Source organism: Crocodylus siamensis, chromosome 5 (genome assembly GCF_052110815.1).
Source record: "Crocodylus siamensis isolate JL-2025a chromosome 5, ASM5211081v1, whole genome shotgun sequence".
NCBI classification, from domain to species: Eukaryota; Metazoa; Chordata; order Crocodylia; family Crocodylidae; genus Crocodylus; species Crocodylus siamensis.
Genome location: NC_143399.1, coordinates 117,229,434 through 117,251,957, shown reverse-complemented (window position 1 = coordinate 117,251,957; position 22,524 = coordinate 117,229,434). Strand labels below are relative to the sequence as shown.

Here is a 22,524-nt window from a genome sequence, read left to right as displayed (position 1 = left end):
TGCACAAAGTAAATCAATGCACTAAAGATAAAAATCAACCAACCAACCAAACAGCTAAAGACAAAAAAAGTGCTCAGTATTGACAGGATGCAAGAATTAGCATAAAACACAACAAAAGTTTATTCTAAACTATATGTTAATACCTCCACTGTAGCCTGCTCTGGAGAAAAAAGGTCTACTGTAATAATTCATGGAATAATGGCTTGTGATTTGAACCATCTTTTCTTGCTCATCCACCACGCTTTTTAAAAACACAATGGAAATGAATGTTTATAAGAGAAGAAATCTGAAACACAAATTAGAATGTGTCATTAGAGTAGCAGTGCCATCTGGTGGGAGAAGAGGCTCAATTATTTTAAAAATACATGATCTATCTACATGGGCAACACAAATGTAGAAGGAAAGGCAATTCTGGAAATGAAAAATTCACCTTGAGGTACAACATCTTTTTTTTTTTTTTTGTGAAAAAGCAATAATACATTAGATTTTCAGTGGACACGATTAAATATCTGAACTATTGGCCAAAATTCTACCACCACTCATGGATTTGTTCATTATACAAAGAAGATGTCCTGAAAGTGGAAGAGGCAAGGATTTCTTAGGGTGATATCTTTTATTGGACCAACTACATAGTCAGGATACAGACAGACAAGCTTTCAAATGCAAGACATTCTTCTTCAGGTCTGAGCAGTAAGAGCCAGCACAGCACAGTAAACAAAAAACAGTTATAAAAGCAGGGGTGAGGGAAGAATTATTCCCAGGGGTGGTGGACAAATAATTAGAAGAAGCAAAAAACCATGATTACTGGGAGATCAGGGTCTATCAAAAGGGAGGAGGGTCTTTCTCACTTTTCGTGCATGGGAGGAATCCAGGGATCGGGTAGGTTATAATGTCACAAGGCAGGGTAGATATGCACTTTTGCAGACTAACTAAATAATATATATAGAGAGTATTTATCTTACTTAGTTAGTCTATAAAGGTGTATATCTATCTGCCATCTGACTGACTGCATTAAGTTCTTGGTTCTTAGTGTCTAGCCAGCTTCTGAATGTTTGTAACTGAGTTTCCTTTTAATGGTGTGTAGTAGATTTCCCTTGAGCATGAGGATAGTGAGGTCAGAAAGAAAGTGGGTGTTCTGTGAGAAATATGCTCCTAATGGCGTGTTTTGTGTCTGCCCTTGTTATTTTTTTTTTCTGAGAGAGTCCATTCTGGTGCATAGTTTCTGTATAGTTTCACCCAAGTAGTTACCACGAGAGCACCTGATGTACCGGATGTAATATATCATATTTTGGGAAAGGTATGTGTTGGAACTATGGATTCTGATGGTTTTGTTAAGGAGAAATTGATAACAGTAGCAGTGAAGACATGCTGGCAGGTTAAGCCTTTCTTGCTTAGGTAACAGACTTGATGTCTGTTAGGTAGTAGGAAGTTTGCTTCTGATGATGAGTTAGGCAAGGTAAGGGGGTTATTTGAAGTCAGGAGCAGAGGGGCTGAGAATATTTTTCTTGTAGTCTTTGGTACACCTGGGGGGTGTACCCTGTCCTCTGATGACAGTGGTGGTGGTCAGGCAGGGTGCCGAGTAAGGGGTGAGCTACTAGAGTGGCTTCCTCCCCTCTCTATAGAGCTACGCTGAAACCAAATACTTAACTAGGTACAATTACAACAATAAATACAGACACTTAATATAAAACATAGAATATTTACAAGGCTTAACATATAATACTATATATAATATTCCACAATTCACATATAATATCCATATATGAACCAAATAACTTACAACCTATACAACACAGTTAATACATAGGGATATTAACCTATATAACCCAATTACCTTAACCATAACATTTCTTTAAGCCTTCACAAATAACAATAACAATATACACATTAATACATTAAAACACATAAACCATATAAACCGCCTTAATGCACATATACAGCCCTTAATGCAACAACCTCAAAATAGGGTGTGCACTCAGCACCTTTGCAAGGGGTTTCCTTGAAGCCCCTCTGCTTTAGGGCTCTGAGATGTGGACACACCCCTCCTGCAATGGAGGGTGGAGGTGGCAGACCCTTGTCACCCATGTCAGCCTCCCCTGTGGGGCCCGCTTCCCCAGTAACTCACACTTCCTCTCTGGAGAAGTCAAAGGTCATCCCCTGGTGGCCGATCCCGCAAGAGCCTCTTCCCAGTGGTGCTTTCGGCTCTCAATGACATGGCTCCCTGTACTGGGCATCCAGGGCTCTCTCTCTCATGGGACCCAAGTCCTTGCAGGCTCTGACCCCCTGGTCTCACATAGGGGGTTCTTCCCTTTTCCCAGCCCTGTTCTGGGCACCGGGGCTCTTTTAGTTAAAAGTGGAGCTGCACTGCAGGGCTCTGGTCACTTGGCCTAGGGCCAGGGCTAATGTGAGCACCCAGAAGCTGCTTCTAAGGCAGTTCTCCATGCATCAACCTGTGCACTGGGTGAGGCCCGAGCAGCCACAAGCTGCTCCCACGGCCAGCTCTCTGTTGGCCAATCTGCACACTGTGCAGGGCCTGAGTAGCCTCGAGCTGCTCCCAGGGCTAGCTCTCCATTTGCTGATCTGCACACTGACTGCCCAGCCGCTTGCTGGGTTTGCAGGCTCAAGCCGCCTTGAGCAGCTCCTAGAGCCTGATCCCCACGGGCCTATTTGTGCACCACTGAAGCTCAAGCAGGGTCCCAAGGATGGCCGTCTCTAGAGCTCCTGTCTCTTCACTGTCCCTTGTCATCTCTCCCTAGCCTGCTGAGCAAACTTCCCTTTTACACTCTTCAGGGCTCCACCCCCGAAGTTCTCCGGACCTGGTTGGTGCAGTTTTGATTCAGGTCCAGCTGCTTGTTGCCCCCTCCTTTTAGAAAAGGGCAGGGCATTGCTTCCCTTGTGCTGCCTCCGGATTGGTGGGTGGGCTCCACTAATCAAACAGCAGATCCTCGATCCTGGGACACAACCCAAGCTCTGAAAAGGTAAGCCTGCTACATTCTCAAGATATGACCTACAGCTGGTCCAAGAAAAGATATCACCATAAAAAAATCCTTGCCTCTTGCATAAGTCCTGGACCATCAGGGCTACAACAACACTAACACTACTACAAATTAAAAATGGAAAAACTTTTTAAAAGTATCCACTGGAATTAAGTTATAATTTATTAGAGACTTTATGCCCAATTGTTTAGCATCTTTTTTCAATGACAGAAATGTATTTGATGAGATGGAAACAAATGTTACATTATTCTTTTGGTCTGCAGGTATCTAGACAGCTACACTAGCAGGCACATAATCTATCTACTAATTAGTTCTTCGTCTATATGCATCCATTTTGCTATGGCATTAAGAAAGGTAGAAAGTTAACATCTACATATTTGACACAAAATACATGTTCACTCTGTGTATACAGGAAGCCAAAACAGGACAGATCTTTCTTTATGTTAGGTTTCCTTTGCAGTGCTGTATGTAGCAATGAAGTTTGGCACCAGGGCAAAGCTTCCAGCAGCAGCCCACCCTTGCCCCGTGCACAGATCTGGGGGGGGCACGCACCCTGCCTTACTTGCCTGGGAATGCTCGCAGTGGCGGGAGCTGCCCTTCCTTATCCCCAGACCCCCCCCCCCCCCCAAACAAACCACTCAAGGCTCCATCACATGCCCCGCCTTGACTGGACAGTGCCTGTTGGTGCCCCTTCACTTTGGTGCCCAGAGCAGTCACCCTGCTCCACCCCCTTGCTATGGCACTGTCCCTTTGCATGGCTCTGGTGCAGGGGTGGGCAAAATGCAGCCTGGGGGCTGGATGCGGCCCACCAGGCCACTCTATGCAGCCTGTGGGGCCCCTAAAAACTTTGGAAAATTAATATTTATCTACCCCTGGCTGCCTATCATACGTCCCTTGATGTGTTCCAAAACTCAGTAAGCGGCCCACTGCTCAAAATAATTGTCCACCCCTGTTCTGGTGGCACACAAAACTCTAATGCCAGCCTGAATGACTGAGGGGAATCTCCCCACGTAAAAGGAAGTCCCTAATATTGTAGAGCTGGAAAGCAACATTACATTATTCCATTTTTAGGCCCCATGCAAAGCATGACCGTGAGAAAGAGATTTGGCTGGTATACTGCTATGTCTCAGGAATGGCTCTGGCTAAGGGCAATAATAGCTGGCCAGAGGTTACAAAATCCTAAGGATGCCCCAACTTACATCACAGACTGAACTTGTCCTAGGTGGACTAAAGCCAGGATGCTGCAAATGTGGCATAAGGATTCTTAGGTCCTGTGCTAAGCAGGGATGCAATCTGCTCAGGGATTTTGTAAGGCACATGTTACTGCTGTATTTAGCCACCAATCTTGACTGATCACAAGAGCTCACAACCTCTGTTCCATGTCTTATCCGAACTCCAGTACTTCCAACAGTACTGCCTCTCAGTGGCATAAAAAGCCAAGCTAGCATCTGGGGCAAACCCTGCAAGAGAGTGGGGGGAGGAGGGCACATGTTTCCAAGACTGGGGGGTGGTGTTCTGAGAGCATAGGGAGGTGGGCAGAAGAGAGTGCAGGGCACAGGTCCAAGAGTAGGGGAGGAGAGTATGGACCTGAAACTGAGATGGGGGCAGCAACTTTACCCAGGCAGCAACTGCTGAGCTCCTGCTGCCACACATGTTCTGTCTGTCCCTGTTCCGTTGGGCGTAAAGCAACAGCAGCCAGAAACTTTTGGAGCTCCTGACTCTGCAAGGGTGGGGAGGCGATTCTAGTACCCCTTGTAACTCTGCATAAATGGGGCTGGTGTCCCTCTCTCCCACTACTACTTATGCTAGCGCTGTCTCTCCCTTAACTTAGCTCAGTGGCACTGGTTCAGAAAGTCAACAGTTCAGTTACAAACAACAGTTCCTTCCACTGACTCAGCCTGACTCTGTTTAGCTCACGAAATCTGACAAGATCATAGCTTGAGTTATTATATCTGAAAAATTATTACATTGTTATTACTAATAGGTGAATGACAGTGTTAAATGCATTGCACTCTGTTCAATAAAACAGAATAAATCATAGGTGTGTTGCCATATTCATAAATCATCCAAATTCACATTACAAACCTTATCCTACCAGGTATTTCACTCTCCACTCAGATGATTAAGGGCAGTGGAAATATTTACTAACATTAGGATCAATACATTATATTAAATAAAATCAGACCTAAATTGAATTGGGATGTTGCTGTTCTAGGTTGTAATTTTCAGATATTCAGAAGTGTTGACTACACACAGTTGCTGATTAAATTAATAAGCAAGATGCACATCTGGGACAACTGGGATTTCTAAATGACTCCTAATGTTTCTAAGTACAACAGTTAGATATCACTTCCATACACAAAACTCCCACTCAGCTACCACTAATATTTGTTGGTCCCTAAAAACCTTTGGTGACTAAGTTTCTACTGTTGAAGTACCACAGGAATCCAAGTTTCTGCTGCTAGATAGAGGCATAACTGCCTAAATCCTAGCAATACTGAGCAATAAGCACCTAGCTTATACCCAAGTGCCAATTAGAGTTGCAAAATAAGTCTCCCCCATGAGACCTAGTGCAGTAGATACACTCAGGGTAACAGTGGCAGTGCCCATTTGGGAGCAGAAAGAGAACCGAGTTCCAACCCTTGCTCCAGTGAATAAGGGGTAGGTCTTAAGGCATATTTTCTCCTTGACATTTTCCATAGGCTAATCTAGGCAACTCTTCAATCAGTGCATTCCCTTGTATAAATTCCCCTCAGGGACCTAACTCTTCTGATATTTCACAGGGGAGGAAAGACACCTGGAATGGGATGTCTTTACCCCTTTGTGAATATAGCCCAACAAAAGCAGTAAGTGATCAGCAACTCTCAGAAATCAAACTCCTGGCAATGAACTAAGCCATAAACTTCACCCTTTTAAGTTACCAAACCATAAGAAGGACCCCTTGGCAAAATTATAGCTGCATGACTCTAAGCTGCCTCTTATTTATGTTCAATAAGGTGTCATTGACATCTGCCATCATAGTCAAATGCCGGTGCTAGTACTGTAATGAGAGCTGAAGCTCAGATGTAAACAAAATGGATTTTTTTCTGAACAAGGGCACGAAAGGTAATAAACTGGAAATAATAATGAGTCTTTTAAAATCCAATAGGATATAAATCCATCGTGCATTTGTGGAATGTGTAAATACCGCAACAACCAAACTTGCATTTTTCCATGGATAATTTTTGTCTGCATGTGCTTATATGTTAAAGATTTTCAAGCAATGTCTTGGACCAGCTCAGCGTATTACTGACAGCATGGGTGAGGTAAAACTACAGGCTTCCACAGTACTTAGAACAGTTGTTCCCATGCTGACATTATTTTGTCTATTTACATGTTCACGGTGTGATCATTAGAACTCAGGTAGCTGATATGAAACCAATAATGTGCTAACTGGTCTAACATGGCATAAAACAAATTCTTAGTAAAATGGACCACTGTACCAGCAAAACTAAAATTCTGGATCAGGGGTCAGTAACTTTTTGGGACAGAGTGCCAAAAATACCCACAACCTTGATTGTAAGATGTTGATGTGCCAGAGGCAGATGGCGGAGGAGCCATGAAGGGCCCAATCCTTGTTGTGGCAGTGCAGCTCCAGCCCCTTCCCCGAGGAGTGATTGCCAAGCAAAATGCCTTCCCGTGCCACAGTCTGGGTTGCCCACCCCTGAGCTAAATCATTTCTTTCACTTAGATCATTACCAGGGCCACAATTTCCCTAGGCTTCTTGTGGGAACTATAAGTTTTTAAACCAACATCAAGGGGAATGGAATCAAGGAAGTGATTCATGAAGCCTTAAACCACTCATCACTGACAAAATGTGGCCCACCTCAAATAAGATCACAAGTTACTAGCCAGTGCCTATCCACTGTTGTATACATGGAGTAAATTGGTGGTCAGAGTCTATTTCCTGACTAGATTATTATAAAAATAACACCCCATCTTCCACTTAGTGACATTAGTGGCCTGTCATGTTCCTCTCAGTCAGCTACTTCCCTGAGTAGGCCTAGGGCAGGGGTAACTGGATCTGGCTTGCAGAGCAGTGTTATCTGGCCTGTGGGACTTCTCATAGGTCTGGAAGTTTGGCAGCATGGTGAGCAGTGGAAGCATTAATTGTTGCAGTTCTCAGAGATGCCTCATCTGGTCCAGCGGGCTGGCTGTGGGGCCAGAAACCCAGTGGTGGGAGGTGTATTGGCTTCCACAGCTGTGGGAGCTGCAGCAATTAATGCTGTGACCAAATTCCAACCCTCTGGGCTAAATGACATAGTTCTGCCCTCTGGATCTGGAGTGTAAACCTGCCCATGCCATTCATTTGGTCCACTGGCCTGGGGTATGACACATCCTATAGGACCTCAGGGTAATCTGTCCAGTTTTTAATGAAACACACTGTACACTTGATCTGTAGACAGATTTCTTTTTCTGAAGCTGTTAGCTGTCAGACAGGCACCTTTCACTAACACTGATTTTATACCGTAAGAGGATATGATCAAGGTTTTGGGGTGAATAATTTTCTCTGACTTACCAACAATTCCATGTGAAAGCACTTACCTTCTTCTCCCCTTAATGCATATTTTATTTTTGCTTTAGGGCCTACTTCTGTAAATCCTTTGCACCTGTGAGACCTATGGAATTTGGTCCATAAATAATAAATATACTAGAGATTGTGAGGTCCTCAGGTTCTGTGGAAAGTAGAACGATTACAAATTAGATGGATACAAGATGAGACACTGTCAGTCACATAACTGGCTTTGATTTTATTTTATTTATTTGCTACAGACAAGAAAAGAATTAATGCCCTTCATACCATAAAGAGCCACTGATTTTTTTATGCTGCCCTGTAGGGCTTTGTTGAGATTTTGCCCGTTTTCTACACTATAGTCTATAATGCATATAGTCTATATCTATGAGAGGTTTCAGAGCTCCAAACAATACTGTAATATATTTTGGATTGTGTTTTCCTATGGTACTGCACACCAGCATTCTTTCTGAGGTGCATATAATAGTTGGCATTCCTGAAATGAAATCCTGGCTCTGAGGACATTCATGGTAAAGTCTTAATTATTTCAAATGAGCCCTATATGCAAATCTACACTCCCAATGAATGCATCGGGATCAGGTTCCTTATCTTCATTCTTGGTGCACATGTGAGTAGGGAAAAAGAGAATATGAGACCAGTGTCCCAGCTTTCCTATGCACGAGCTATAGGGGAGAGACTGTATTACTGGACACCAGCTGGGGGTGGGATGAGCTTGTAGCACCTCCTAAAAAGTGTACACACTACCTCAGAGGTGCTCTCTCAGCTTTTCTGTAGATATTTTCAGCCCATGGTCTCTTCAGAAAGTCAGAAACTGCTGCTGGTGCACTACTCTACTACGATCCTCTGCCTCTGACACAGCTTGGACTTTACAATCACAAAAGACCCCATCTGCTGTTGCTTTGTGACTGTGCACTACTCAGTCACCTTCTTTTCCCAAGCTATCATGACATTTTATTTGGTAATTGGTTTGGCATCTGTTGAATTTGAATCAAATATTCCCTCAAGTCCAAAAATGAATTGAAAAAAAATCTATAAATGAGTTTAGTAAGAGTGAGCCAATCAAGCTTGGTGTTTCCAAGTACTAAATGTCATCCAGTTCTGCAGAAGACTGTTACATGACAACCCAATTAACTGACAAATAAACTGAGAAGCTAGAGTGTAAAAAAAAATCTCTTAAATACTTGTCAGCTCTCTAAATGCTTACTTTGTTCTGTCTGAACAAATTCTTCAGCTAAATATATGCTGAAGGCAGGACACAGGGTCCTGCAACTTTTCACAGCTGCTATTGCAGGATAACCATTTGATGAGTATTACTTCTAACTACCAAATGTCTTCAAGAAAACATGGCTAAACAATCCTTACAAAACAGCAAAGAGCTCATTTGTATTTAATTGGACTGCGTAGCAATGAATATCATGATCTGAGGCTATGCTATACCTGGTTAAAGTGCATGTCTGCAACCTCAGACATGCTTCCAAGCACTACAAATTAAAGGTGACAAATTCAATTGACCAATACACTGCTGCAGTGAAAAGAAGTTTGCTACAGGCAGTCCTTGACTTAGGCATTTCGAGTTACGGCAATTTGCACTTGCGGTGCTCCACCATTTAAACCCATTTTATTATTTATGGTGCTGGATCCTCCCATTTATGGCACTACAGGGAAATTTACAATAAAAGAGGGCAGCAAAACAAACATCCCTGGATCAGTTTCTCAAAAAGCCATCTCCCCGAAATCTCCCCAAAGAAGCCCTTCTGAATTCCATGACCCTGATGAAGGCATTCCTTTACCTTCTGATTAAATTTTATGTGATTAGTTACTGTACTGCCTTGTTTAATTGATTTATATACAGTACACTTTAGAAAGCTTTGTACAGTGTATATCATTTATAGTTGATTAAACAGTTGATTAAAATATGATGTTTATGGCCATTTCTATAAAAAGTTGGGCATCAGGCCCTTGGTCAGGAATGTAACCCCCTATTTTAACATTGTTTCTATGGGAAAATCAGATTCAGCTTACATTGGTTTGACTTACAGCGTCTTTTCCAGGAACATAACCCACCGTAAGTGCGAGTACTGCTGGTATTTTATTTGCCCACCTCCACTAAATGCAAAAACAAATGCTTTCAGATCATTTTCATTTTTTAAACAAGTGTAGAAACCCACCTAGACCTAATGAAATGAGTGATGGAACTGAAATAATTTAGTGAAGTTAAAGGCCAGTTAAGCTAGGTTTTAAAAGAAATACTACAATTAAAAAGTGATTCTGATGCTAGAAGCACTAGAGCAGAACCTAACAATTCCATTTATAAAAACGAATCAAGTTAGGAAAAGTTGCAAATGGCACCTGTTGTTAAATAGCCACTGCAAAAAGAACATGTGGAGAAGACTTCTTACAGAATAGTTAAGAGAATCTCTGTCTGGTCACCTCAGTGTCGTGCCCCCCCCCCCATGTATTCTAATATAATAAAAGCCTTAATCTGTTTCCCTGTCTGTTTGTCCGTAATGCTTTATTCACACTCTGATTGGTTGTCTTGGCAGCCAATCACAATGTTGACCGAAATAACCAAGCAGTGCTCTGCACAGACAGACAGCTGTGACTGAGGGGCCAGAGCTGGGGGAGCCGCTGGCCTCGCCCTTCCCCTCCCCCTCCCCCTTTGAAGCAGACAGTGGGGATGGAGGGGATGGAGTGGGAGGGGTGGGGGGAGGTCACCCTCCCCTTGCCCTGCTCCTTTGAGGCAGCAGCACGGGGTGGTGGTGGCATGGCCCTGCCTGCCCCCCACTTCCATCCCTGCTGTCATGGCAGTGCTCTGTCCCTAGCTGAGGGGGATGCAGAGGACAGAGGGGATGGATCAGGGGGGTGAGCCCATCACCATACCGCCATCAGTCCGCACCAGCACCACCTCGAAGGAGCAGAGTTGGGGGGGGAGGGTTGGCTAGGCCACCCCTTGGATATGCAGGGTGCTGCGGTGGTATGGGATGGTGGGTAGCAGTGCTCCATCTCCGACCTCCCCCCCGGCAGGGAGGGGGAGGCAGTGGGAAAGAGGGGAAGGAGAGAGAGAGAGAGAGGGAAGCAGGCCAGGGAATGGGGGGGTTTCCGGTCGCAGTGCCCCCTCACTACTGCTACCCCCCCATCTGCTGCCACGACTGCCACCTGGCCCTGACAACAGCTGGCAGAGAGGGGAAGGTGGTGGGGAGGGAGGGAGGGAAGGGGAGGGGAAAGTGTGCGGCTGGACGTGGCTGGTGGCAACGCAGGGCACTGGGTGTCTGCGGCTGCTGTCGTGCACAAGCTTCCCTCCCCCCATGTTCCTGGAAGCCAGTGACAGAGTGGGGTAGAGCGACAAGGGGTTGGGGGGTACACAGGACCACACTGGGAGCAGCAGGGGGTGGGGCAGTGCATGGGGCTGGAGGCAGAGTGGCGGTATCACAGGGCACTGGGTGGCAGTGCTCTTTCCCCGCCCCCACTCCATCATTCATGGTGGGCAATTTGCTAGTTATAAAAGCCATGGGGTGGGGGAGGAGTTTTAAAAAAAGCTGAAATGATCACATCATGCAGCAGGACAAGTTTTGTTGGTGGAAATCTGCAGCAAAAGACACATATGGTTCATTAAAACATTCTAAATAGGATACTAGAGGACTCAGAAAATTGTGAGGATGCTTGAAACTCAATCTTGATCCTGCTTAATGCCGCCATATCGCTCATCTCAAGTTGACTCAAAATGCTGCATAAGATGTTCAACACAAAAATTAAACTATAATAATCCACTCCAGAAGGGGATGGAAAAGTGGAAATGTATATGGCAAACAGATATTTTAATTTTCTTTCAGGGTACCTTAAATATTTTTAGGAGAAATCTTACTTAGTATAAGAACATTTTGAAAATACATTTTAAACATTCAAGTGATTGCCCATATAAAACAAAACAAAAATCACTATTTGATAATACCTGTAAAATATTTTTTGTTAACTGCCAGCAACTTTAACTGTGTTATACAAGAAATAAAACAAAGACAAGGCAAGCCTACCAGAGATTTCCCAGATGTTATTTGGTAGAAATCTTCAGTGAATAGTCCACTGTTAGTTACCCTAGGACTTATATTCCAATAAATGATTCTTCCAATATTTTTTCCTGTTAGTGTAACTAAGAGAGGTGGGCAAAAAAATAAATACATGAAGCCTGAATATTTGAGAATGTCACAACACTTTTGGAATAAAATATTTACAATTAATATTAGTAAATGATCACCCAAATCTAACAGTCATATAGCACCCTTTCATTGCATTCCAGTTTCTAGATATCACAATTAAGGAATGCAATATTTTTAAATCTGTTATTTAGTGTCTACTGTTCCCTCAAACTCTCTCCTTTCCCCACTCCACTCAACCTTCTCTCCTCCAGGAGACCTATCAGACTCACCCCTCCTTTTTGCTAGCTTAGAAGGCCCTAACATATTCCAAGGGCTTCCCAAGATTTTAGCATTCATGGTGAAAGACTATTCAAATCCTTGAAGTCCAACATGAAAGACATTTTGGTGACTCTTTCTGGAAAGATCAAGGTTCAAATTCAGCTGTTTTACTCCTGTGCTTAATGTCCCTTACCTTACTATTCCCAGGCATTCAAAAGCACTGGACTGAATTAAACAATCATGAGGTTTTATTTTCCTTAAAAGAAAAATATATTTTGAGTTTTCTGTTGCTGCCTTCTGAGATGTTCAAGCATGTCTCTGAAAGTGTGTGGTGTAGAAACTTTCATTTTTACAATGAAAAACCTGGCTTAATAAAATGTCTCAGGGAATTGATGTTTTAAACAAAACACCGACTATTCTAAGACTAGAAAGAAAAAGTCAAGAGCTGACAACACTAGGTCCCTAATTACAGTAATTAATGTTCAAAATGTACTTGCTAGTTCAATGGAAAGATGGTAATTAATTATGTCAATCTATTATCCTTGAGATCTTATTATTTGATGGCATTCTTTTCTATGTATACCATTTACAGACATTAAAAAGAGTGAAAAATTCAACTAAATAACTCTATAACAGCAGGGGCCAATCTAGTTGCCATGCACGCCACAATTTAGCCTTGCATCTTCCTTGAGTGTCACTCCAATCCTTCGCTTCTGCCTGATCTACTGCTCTGCTTTCTGCTTCTTACTCTTTCCTGCCTTGCCCAAACTCTTACTCTTCTTTTTGCTTCCTGCCCTGTGATCCTTGCCTGGTTTGCTGCCTATCCCCTTCCTGATCTTCTGTGTGTCACACACACAGGCTGGCCATGCCACTTAAGTTGCAGGCTGGCTACCTTTGCTTTGTAAGAGAAGGGCAACAATATTCCTGTAATATCAATTTGGAGCCTCAGCCAACACAGCATTTGGCCCTAGAGATCCTGGGTCAGATTCTCCACTTACGACAGCATAAACAAGGACTCAGGGCAATTAATTTAATAGAACTAATACTATAAAACTGGTATAAGAACAGATTCAGGTTCTGTGTATTGCAAGTAATGAGGAATGATGCTGTTGAGATGCACCTAACAGAACTGTAATATAAAAGTTTGTACCAACTGCCTGACCAACAATTTACAAAGGGATGTTAAGAGGTACTCATGGCCTCTTCTGATTACAAGCTATGAATTCATTAGAAATCAGATAAGTCATCTACTTAATACCCAGGTAGAAATATGTCTAAACAATAAAACAGATAATAGATTCAAACTGCAATTTAAGAATAACAACTTGGGTAATGTTATTTCATAGGTGACTAATTTAGTTAACAATTTTAAAGAATACTAATTAAGAATTGCCTAAGGCTATCACTTTGCTGCCAACACTACGGAGAAATTGCCATTGAAATGTTTTCACCTAATTATTTAACAAAGTAGTTGTACTAGTGCAGTAATTAGAGAATACATGTACCTTTATCACAGTTTTAGCAAGATGCAACTTTTAAAACTTCTTGGCTCTGGTTCTTCATACCATTGCAGTATTTTTATGCCATTCCAATCCTGTTGCTTTCAAAGCAGTTGGATCAGCTAGCATAGTGACCTGAAGAATCCTGCCCTTTATATTTAAAGCTGTCAGCACCTTACAGTCATCTGTTTCCCTCTGCATTACCAAAAGTAACTGATTATCCTCTTATTGAAAGGATGTGTATAAATACTCATTATTCCTATCCCATTTGCAAATATTGCCGAAGTGCTTTGGACATTCTTATAATTTTTAATTCGTAGATTCATAGATACTAGGGTCAGAATGGACCACAGCAGATCATTGAGTCTGACCCCCTGCCCCAGAGAGGAAAGAGTGCTGGGGTCAGATGACCCCAGCTAGGTGCTTGTCTAGTCTCCTCTTGAAGACCCCCCACCTCCCTTGGAAGCCCATTCCAGATTCTGGCAACCCTTATCATAAAGAAGTTCTTCTTGATGTCTATAGATATTACATTCAAAGTCCTGATAAAAATTATACATAGTTTGAATGAAGTGAGTAGAAGGTGCACCAAAGTCTTTGAGGGGGATAAAGTTTAAGGTAGAATGAAGGGAACCAGTTGAGACGTTTAGGGCAATTCTTCCAATCTGCCCCTCCCTGTGCTGGATCAGGAGGGCTCTAGACTTAGCAGAATTGCTGCACAAAGGAATGTACTCTGAGGTGCAACTCCTCAACGATTTCTGGAGGATAGCGCTGGTGGGTGTTCGCAGAACCATCAACCACTCTTATTGCTAACTGCACTACTAGAACTTTGTGGGAGAACAGCTTAGCTTGGACTCCACTGCCTTCAGGTTGATTGGTGTATTCTTTTCTTGTGGCTCCAAGGCCTGAAAAAGCACCCTATGTCATCAAGCCATGCAATGAAAACAGATTTTGGCCAATGTAACTAGGTGGGTGAGATAAGACATCACCTCCAGGTGCCAAATTAAGAGAGGTGCCAGAACTGCCTCCACTCCTGCAGAATCTGTGCTCTGGCAGCAAAAGCAGCCCCATGGAGTGGCTCGTGCAGCAGCCACCAGTGCATGAACACTGCACTGCTTCTATAGGAGCAGTAGCCAGGGCAGGCAAACCATGCTGCTGTGGTAGCAGTAGCAGCATGGTTTGATAGTCCCTGGCGTAGGTAAGACTCATGCCCTCCTGTTCTCAGAACCTCTGGCTCTCCGGCATTCAACAATGCCTTCCTTACAGCCACCCCCCTGCCCTCCTCCTACCAGCGCTCTCCCACAGGGTTTGTCCAGGATGCAAATCCTGCCTGTTATGCCTCTGGTTATGGCTTCCCAGGGAAAGCTAGTGTCTCCCTCCCAAACGGAAGTATTCTCTTTTCTACTTGCACTGGCCAATAACTCCTATCTTCTTGACCCAAAAAAATGAGTGCTCAACCCTTGACATATGGGTCAGATCCAGACCTCAGCACTGTGTCATATGGGCTGGAGAGCTCCTCCTAGGTCTGTGGGGAACCTTGCAGGCCATGGGTACTAGATTGGGCATGCAGGGTGATGTAGGGCCCAATACCGACAAGTAGGATTGAAAGGGGGTGGTGCAGGCTCCCCAGAACCTGACTCCGGCAAACTGGGCTGGGTGGGGGTTGGAGTGGTGCACAGTCCTGGTTGTGTTCCTAGCTAGTTTCTTTTTTCTCTGTTATCGTTTGTAAACTGTCCATCATCTCCCAATATCTGCTTGTAGTCAATGATTCTCACTGTCATAAAGCAGTGCTTCTTGGCCTCTCTTACAGCATGACTCTATTTTACAACCTATAAAAATTTTCCGTCTATCCGTAAGGAAAAGGAAGGCGCTTGCAACCTTTGTGAAATTGCTTGTGACCTCACCCCAGTAAAATATTTATATAAGTTATATCATACATGCATATATATGTATACATGTATGTGTGTGTATGCGTGCACACCCACACCTTTTATACATATATATGTTAGTCCTCAGAATATTAAGATACAGGGGGCTGGAAAATAATGACATACACCATATTGGAAGTACAGTTACAGCCATTAGCAGTGCTAGCATCAACCTGAACTAAATGTTGCTAATATTTTACTAGGAAAGACATTAATAAAAAGGGGTTTTCTTTATTCTTTCATACTCAAACATGTCCTAAATGAAGCACATTTCTCCTTTTAAGTCCTTTATGCTGCATTTGACCTATAGAATTTTTTTCTGGATTCTTCTGATCCCTTTGGGCTGCCATTTTATTATACAGCCCTTGTTCCTGTCAAAATCCCATTTTTCAATGCAACAGGGATACAAATATTGCAAAATAAGTGTTCTTCAGTTCTTCCATATGAAACAGAATAAAATCTGGGTTGAAAAGGTCATCTTTAAAAATGCTCGGAAATTAAATTAACTGGTAATAACTATTTTAATAGCATTCTGCACCCTTTCCCTGGGCCCACATTTAATGACTCATCCTCACTGAACATTAAGCAGTGCAAATCAAAAGATGGGGCTTATTGTTGGCTTCAAACTAGCGAAATTTCTGTCATGACCACAGTGCTGAAGGTTGATCTATTGGCATTTTTTTAATTAATGAAGCTGATGCAGAGATATGGACCATGGCCATTTCCTTAGAACCCAGAATCTCAGCTAACATTTTTCTTAACTTTAATCACTCATTGACTTCTCTTCATACCACATGCCCATTGCCACTGTGAGGGAGGAATCATCATTCTTTTAACAATAAATCATATAGAAATGTTCAGCAAATCCCAAACAAAGACTCATAATCACAGTAAGACTTCTCAGTGAAATGAAAAGCTGGAAATATTTTCAATGTCAGAAGCAAACAGACATTCAAAAGGTTTCCCAGGCAACAGTTAATCAAAGATGATTACAACAATGTAAAATTTAAGAAACAAAAGCCATATTTATGTTAGCATTTTCTACAAAATCAACATTATCTAAGCCCCTAAGCATTAATGTCTGATTTTTTTAAACACATTTAGTCATCTAATCATACAGATAGACCCTTAGTGGGATTTTCATGAGGACTTCAATGGGAGTTAACCACTGTGGCATGTCAGGTACCTACCTACATCACTGCACCCAAACACTTGTAAAAAATCTGGTGTTAAGGGACCAGTTCTGCAGGCTGTTCTGTGCCAGCTGATTCTTCAGCTTGTATCAATGATTCACAGCTCCCTGTTATGTACTCCTTTTTTCCTTGCTCTTCTTCCTGACTGCACAGTTCCCTTGCCGACACTCTTCTTTACCGTTTAGCTTGTGGACCTAATTCTTCATTAGCTTGCCCTGTGGAATTATTCAAGTGTGTACAGAGATAGGACAATGGGAATCAATCAAAATGCTTCATTCTCGTACCCTGGGGGGCTACCTAAAATGCACGGTACTGGGTAATCAGATCCTTCTCTCTGTCATTGTACTTTCCTGATTCCATTTCTTCCCATATTGTGTTTGCTTTTTTCCTATGCCAGGTACAGACATTCAGTTTCTCTTGGGAGAGTCACTGCTTTCCCAGGAGAAATCGGAAGTATACAGATGTTCAGAACTTTTTTCTCACAGCAAAAATGGCTACTCCAGGAGAAAAATAATCCAGGAACAACCAGGATTAAGTCGCTCCCAGGAGCGTTTCTTCTACAATAGCAAATGTCTGTACATATCCTCTTCTGAGAGAAAGCATAAAACAGGCCTCTAGCATTGCCCCAGCTGGAAGTAGTTAGGCTGAATCATTCCCCAAGGTTGCATGAAGGGGGCCCTGCCTGCACAAACTTTTTAAGGCCATAGCAGATAGGAGAGAGGTGTCTAGGTAAAAACTGCTATGCCATGTTTCCTGCCTGGATGGAAACTGAATTCAACCCTGCTTTTTGGCTTGACATTTGGATTCTTAACCAGCTACTGGATCTAGCTCCCTATTTGGTTCCTGATTCTGGCTCTTCCACCCAGGACCCTGGCCTTGGGTCCCAGATTCTACCTTGCCAAATGACATTCCCTGAGCACCCACACCCTGGTCATTATCCTGCAGAGGCCAAAGTGATTTGAGCCTGGGGGCAGCAGCAGCAAAGATGTCTGGACTTTGTGCATGGAAAGAGACAGCACTGTACTGTGGAAGGACTGACAATGTTCAAAACGGTGGAACAAAATGGTACAAAACAGAATCTGCTCCCTCTAGAAATATTTTTTTACTCTTTCAGTGTTTCATTCCACTTCACTTTTGAAATATGATATATTATGTACTATATAGTGTACACTAGCCTATGAAGCATTTCAAAAGTGTTTCAAAACTTTTTGAAATGTTTCAAATGTTAAGTGTGTAGACAACCATGGGCTATATCAAGCACTTACTATGGGGAGAGGAGTTATGATGTAATAGAGCAGTGATTCTCAACCAGGTTGCTGTGAGTACTTTGAGATCATCTTAAGGGTGCTATGCAACATGAGCACTTTTAGGTGTGCAAACACCTCTACATGATTCACAAGATAAACCCAGAGATTTTAAACAGGATCCATGGTGTCAAAACCATTCTGACCTGTTGTGGTCTTTCTGAGTTCTTTGCAACAGAAGAATTGCTCTGCAATTTTTTCATAGTCTAAAAATGAGTAAAAGCCAAAAACTGGCATTTCTTGAAGGGTGCCTTGAGTTTAAAAAGGTTCAGAACATTTGTAATGGAGGCTCACGTGTACAGGGGTGGGAGGGTGGAATAAAGAAAGTTTCTTTTGGTTAGTTGTTGTTTTTTAAATGGTGCCCTCCACTACTTATCTGGGTGTTGCAAAACAGTTTAAAATGCTAGTAAGTCAGGGGTGCAAAGCCCAAGAGAAAAAACAAACACTGCCCAGAAAAATAATCCAGAAAAAATTATCTCAACATAAGAACATATGAAGAGATGAAAAATACATGCAATAAACATCCGGAAGCAAATCTACAACATTACCATGTTGTACTATAAGATGATAAATGTGTCCCTCTTGATATTAGAGTTAGTATTTATTGCTTTTATGGTGTCATAAATGCAGCTTCATATAACTGTCATGAAAATTCATAAGCCCAATCACAAAACTTACTTTCCAATTCTTATCAGGAGGATAGGGATAATGATGACATGGAAAAAAAATCCTAATACTATTTCAGGATCCTGTCAAAAACATACTAGTCCAGAGCAGATAGAATATTTCAAATCTGCGGCAAGTGTAAATGGCTCTTTATAAACATATAAAAAGATAAGATCTTTGCCTCAAAGAGTTTAAAGTGTAATCAATGGGGTAACAGTTCAAAGGCAAGAAAAGAAAGAGGAGGCTTGAAAAAGAGTGGGAGAGGTGGAACTCCTGCAGCACACAAACAGAATGGAAGTTTTATGACTCCAGAGTCCTATGCACTAGATTGTTTTGCCTCCCATTGAAACAGCCTGCATGTCATGAAAAGTACCTGTTTGGAAATCAGGCTGCAATAGCCCACAAGAGGGCCTTCATTCAATAAGTAAAAACTTCAGCTGGATCCTCATCCTGGAAAACATACCTTTTCACACAGGACAATTAAGTAAATGTTTAAAATTAAGCCTGATTGATTTAAGCAAGATTTGAACATATTTCTTGAATGTGGATACTCTTCTGAGTTGAGGCTAAGCTGAATATTCATTCTAAAGGAACTTAGCCCAAAATAAATTCAAATACCAAATAAAATAAATTTAGCATCTAATAAACTGTTTAGTTTTCACTAGGAAAACAAGGTTCTTTGGATATTTTTCTCTATGCATGCAGAGACCCCTGCCAGACATGCAGGTAAAGATGCAATGGGATCTGATCCATGATCCACACAATCACGCTTTCTACCATAACACACATGCATGGCAAGATGCATGATTGTGGGATTGGGCAGCATTAGATCCCACCACACCTTATTACTGGTGCAGAGGGAGACCAGGATCACGATCCCAAGCTTCCCCTGCACCAGCAAGTAGTCCTGGCTGAGAGCCCAGTCAGATGTGGACTCTCAGTCTCAGGGACACATAGTGTACTCTCACCACTGGGAGCCCAAATTAGCTGATGGGGCTGCCAAGCATGGGAGTGCAGAGTGCACCTCCATGGCTGGCAGTCTGGAAGAGCTGGCAGGGGTCCCAACCATGGGGATGGACCAAACTACATGTGCAATTAATTGCATGATAGGAACCAGACACAAAGTTATCAAACATTTTTTGTGGAATAACTTTGTGGCTTATTCATTGTTTTATTATGCTATTAATTGCTTTAGTGTGTGACCAGCTTACAACTTAAGTTATGATTAACTGGTTAATCACATCTTAAGATTTCTCTGGTCCTTTTTATTGTAAGGGGCAGGGAAAACTTCAGTAAACAAAAGCAACATCAGTGGCCAATATCACATTTAGCTGAATGATATCTATTAGCTATTACAGTTCCAGCACCTTAATAAAAAGGTGAATTATATATATAATTTGCCTTTTATATATTTTATATATATAAAATCAGTGAGTTTATATATATATATATATATATATAAAATCAGTGTGTACATAAAATGTCATAAGTCAACAGAGAGCTACATTACTGTGTCATGTCAAAAATGTTTTCCAAATCAAAATGGCTTTTGGAATATGAACTTGGGTATCTTCCTTTGAGGTGCCAGACACTCAAATCCTACTGAAGGCAATGGGAGGTGAAAGTGCTTTCAGCAGAATGCATTGGCCATCATGCAGGATCCAGGTACAAATGTACAGCACTTCTCCACTCCAAAATCATACGTTTTACGTGAAGCTGAGAATGCAAATACAAAGGTAAGTAAATAATGAACACAATTCACAGCTTTATGGTACTTTCATTGAAGCATCATCATCATAGGTAACATTGTGCTCATTTTAGAGATGTGAACAGACTGAGGATCAGGTCCTTAAGGGTACTATCAACTGACTTCAGCGGGAGTTAAACAATTAAGTACTTTTGAGGATCTGGGCCAGTCACACAACAAATCAAATAATCTCTGCTGTCAAGTCTGTAGGAGCTTGATTTTAAGGTATTACACTGGTGAACCAATAATTGTGTTTAGTTAAAATGTTCAAGGGTTATAATAAAGGCCTGAATATTAAATGAAAGCTGACTGCTAACATATCACTGCAAACACCGTTTCATTCCTTTGCCATAAATGTCCTCTCAAATCAAGTGGTAGCTGTATGAGTAGGATGGTGCAACATCAGGAACACCTCTCCATCTAGGGTCTGCCCTGATCATAAAAAAGCCATTATACTAGTTTTACAAACCCTTGTGGATCCAGACCAGCTCATGCAGTACATTTGCAATGACTAAATAAATATGTACCTCAAGGATTATTCTTCCAGAAGGCATGCTCTGGGATGCCATGAGGCAGCCAAGTGAGCAAACTTGTGTTGGCTGAGCCAAAAGTTGCAGCACATCATCCACAGTGAACTCTGTGGCACCCCTCCTTCTCAATCTGAGTGCAGATCCAGTTCAACTGTGGGCAGTGTTTTGACTGGCAAGCCTCCACAAACCATCTGGCTATGGAACTGGCCTAAGCTGCTGACAGCCAGACTTCTCTCTCTCTGTTAGTGATGAACATATAGCAGAGCAGAAGGAAGTAAGAAGCAAAGGGGAAAGCAGTTCTTTTAGGCAGCAAGGACAGCAAAGGAAATGTAGAGTAGAAGGAAGAGCGAGAGGATGTGTTAGAGAGGAGGCAGAAAAGGGGATGCAGACTGCCCTTCTGATTAATTAAAACAACAAGCAGCAGGGGAATGAATGAATGAAAAGAAAACGAGATCAGAAAATGTAAGTCTAAAAACAACCAGACAGGAGAAAGACTAAGAAGAACCAGAAAAAATTAGCAAGAAATTAAGTAATAACATCAAGGAATTTTACTGCATTTTACATCTTCAAAGACTTGTACAGACATTAACCAATTAGTGTATCAGTCAGAGTGAGAACTGTAATAAACTGAAGACAGGAGCAGTGCCTGCAACTCCAAGATAGAAAACACATTTAAAGACCTGGGACTGACAGGAAACCCTACAGCATACACCATCAACAGATACTTTTCTCACATTCTTCCCATTTGTGCAACGTGCTCTGAATTTCATTCTGAAAGGGCAGAAGACAGTTTGGAGGCACTTGCCACAGAGAGGCTGCTAGGGAGTGGGTGAGGAAGAAGACAGGGTAGAGACAGTCCAGATAGACTAAGGGTTTCACAGCTGCTCTGTGGGATTCATGCAAATGAGCTTGTTTTGCCCCTATGCAGCTTTTCACACTTCTTGACCCTCTCTTGTCACGCAAGAACCACAAGGCCTGATTTTTCCCACACCACTATTGGACTCAAATAGTTCCCATTCACTTCAGTTGGATGCTGAGCATTTCAGAAAAATCAGGTTCCTAGGAATCTTTAAATGTAAATGCTAGGGAATCCAGGTTTGCTAAGGTGTTTTAAGATTTTTTCCTTAAATAGCATTCAGTGGCAGTACCATTTCACACTTACTCATCCAGTACTTATCTCAAGCCCCTTGATTCCATGTAGGGAATCCCTATATTGGAGATTTGTTTTTAATGCTACTACTACTACATCCTGGCAGTACAACTACAGCTAGGATGACCATTGGCCCTGTTTTATACAGAACTTCCCTGTTGTTAAACCCTTTGTTCTCTATTTCTAAAAGAAGAATAGACTGCAAAAAGTCTGATGGAAATACATGTCAATCAATTGTCCTTACAATTCAGTTGGCCCTAGAGGTAGAACAATGCACAGCCAGGAGGAACAGAGCTCCCAGCCAGCCAGGGAGGGAGAGAGGTGGCCTTTCTGTGGTGGGCTTGCCACTTGCTGCTGATTGGCCATTGGGTGACCCCTTTGCCAATTGGCTGAGGGGCTGGTGGTTCCCACTCCACCCTCACTAAGATGATGTCTTGTATTTTGGATATGGTCAGTGGCCATGTTAACTACAGCCAAAGACAAAATATTGTTCATCAAAGGAAGGGTAATGCTATCTTGCACATACAATACA

The 22,524-nt window shown here is 42.3% G+C and overlaps 1 protein-coding gene across 4 annotated transcripts in view; it reads right to left on the bottom strand.

Moving 5' to 3' along the window:
* The window catches only part of LOC149864469 (uncharacterized), a 50,338-nt gene that overhangs the window by 21,375 nt on the left and 6,439 nt on the right, over nucleotides 1-22,524 (bottom strand). For 2 of the 4 annotated variants that reach the window (XR_016442742.1, XM_090050008.1), the window contains exons 3-5: nucleotides 16,593-16,810; nucleotides 11,598-11,713; nucleotides 7,581-7,711 (exon numbers count right to left, since the gene is read on the bottom strand). The gene's annotated coding sequence lies outside the window, so the exon portion shown is untranslated. Of the gene's footprint in view, nucleotides 1-79; nucleotides 287-7,580; nucleotides 7,712-11,597; nucleotides 11,714-16,592; nucleotides 16,811-22,524 lie in introns of those variants that run through there. The other 2 variants (XM_090050009.1, XR_016442743.1) reach the window with 2 other exon arrangements.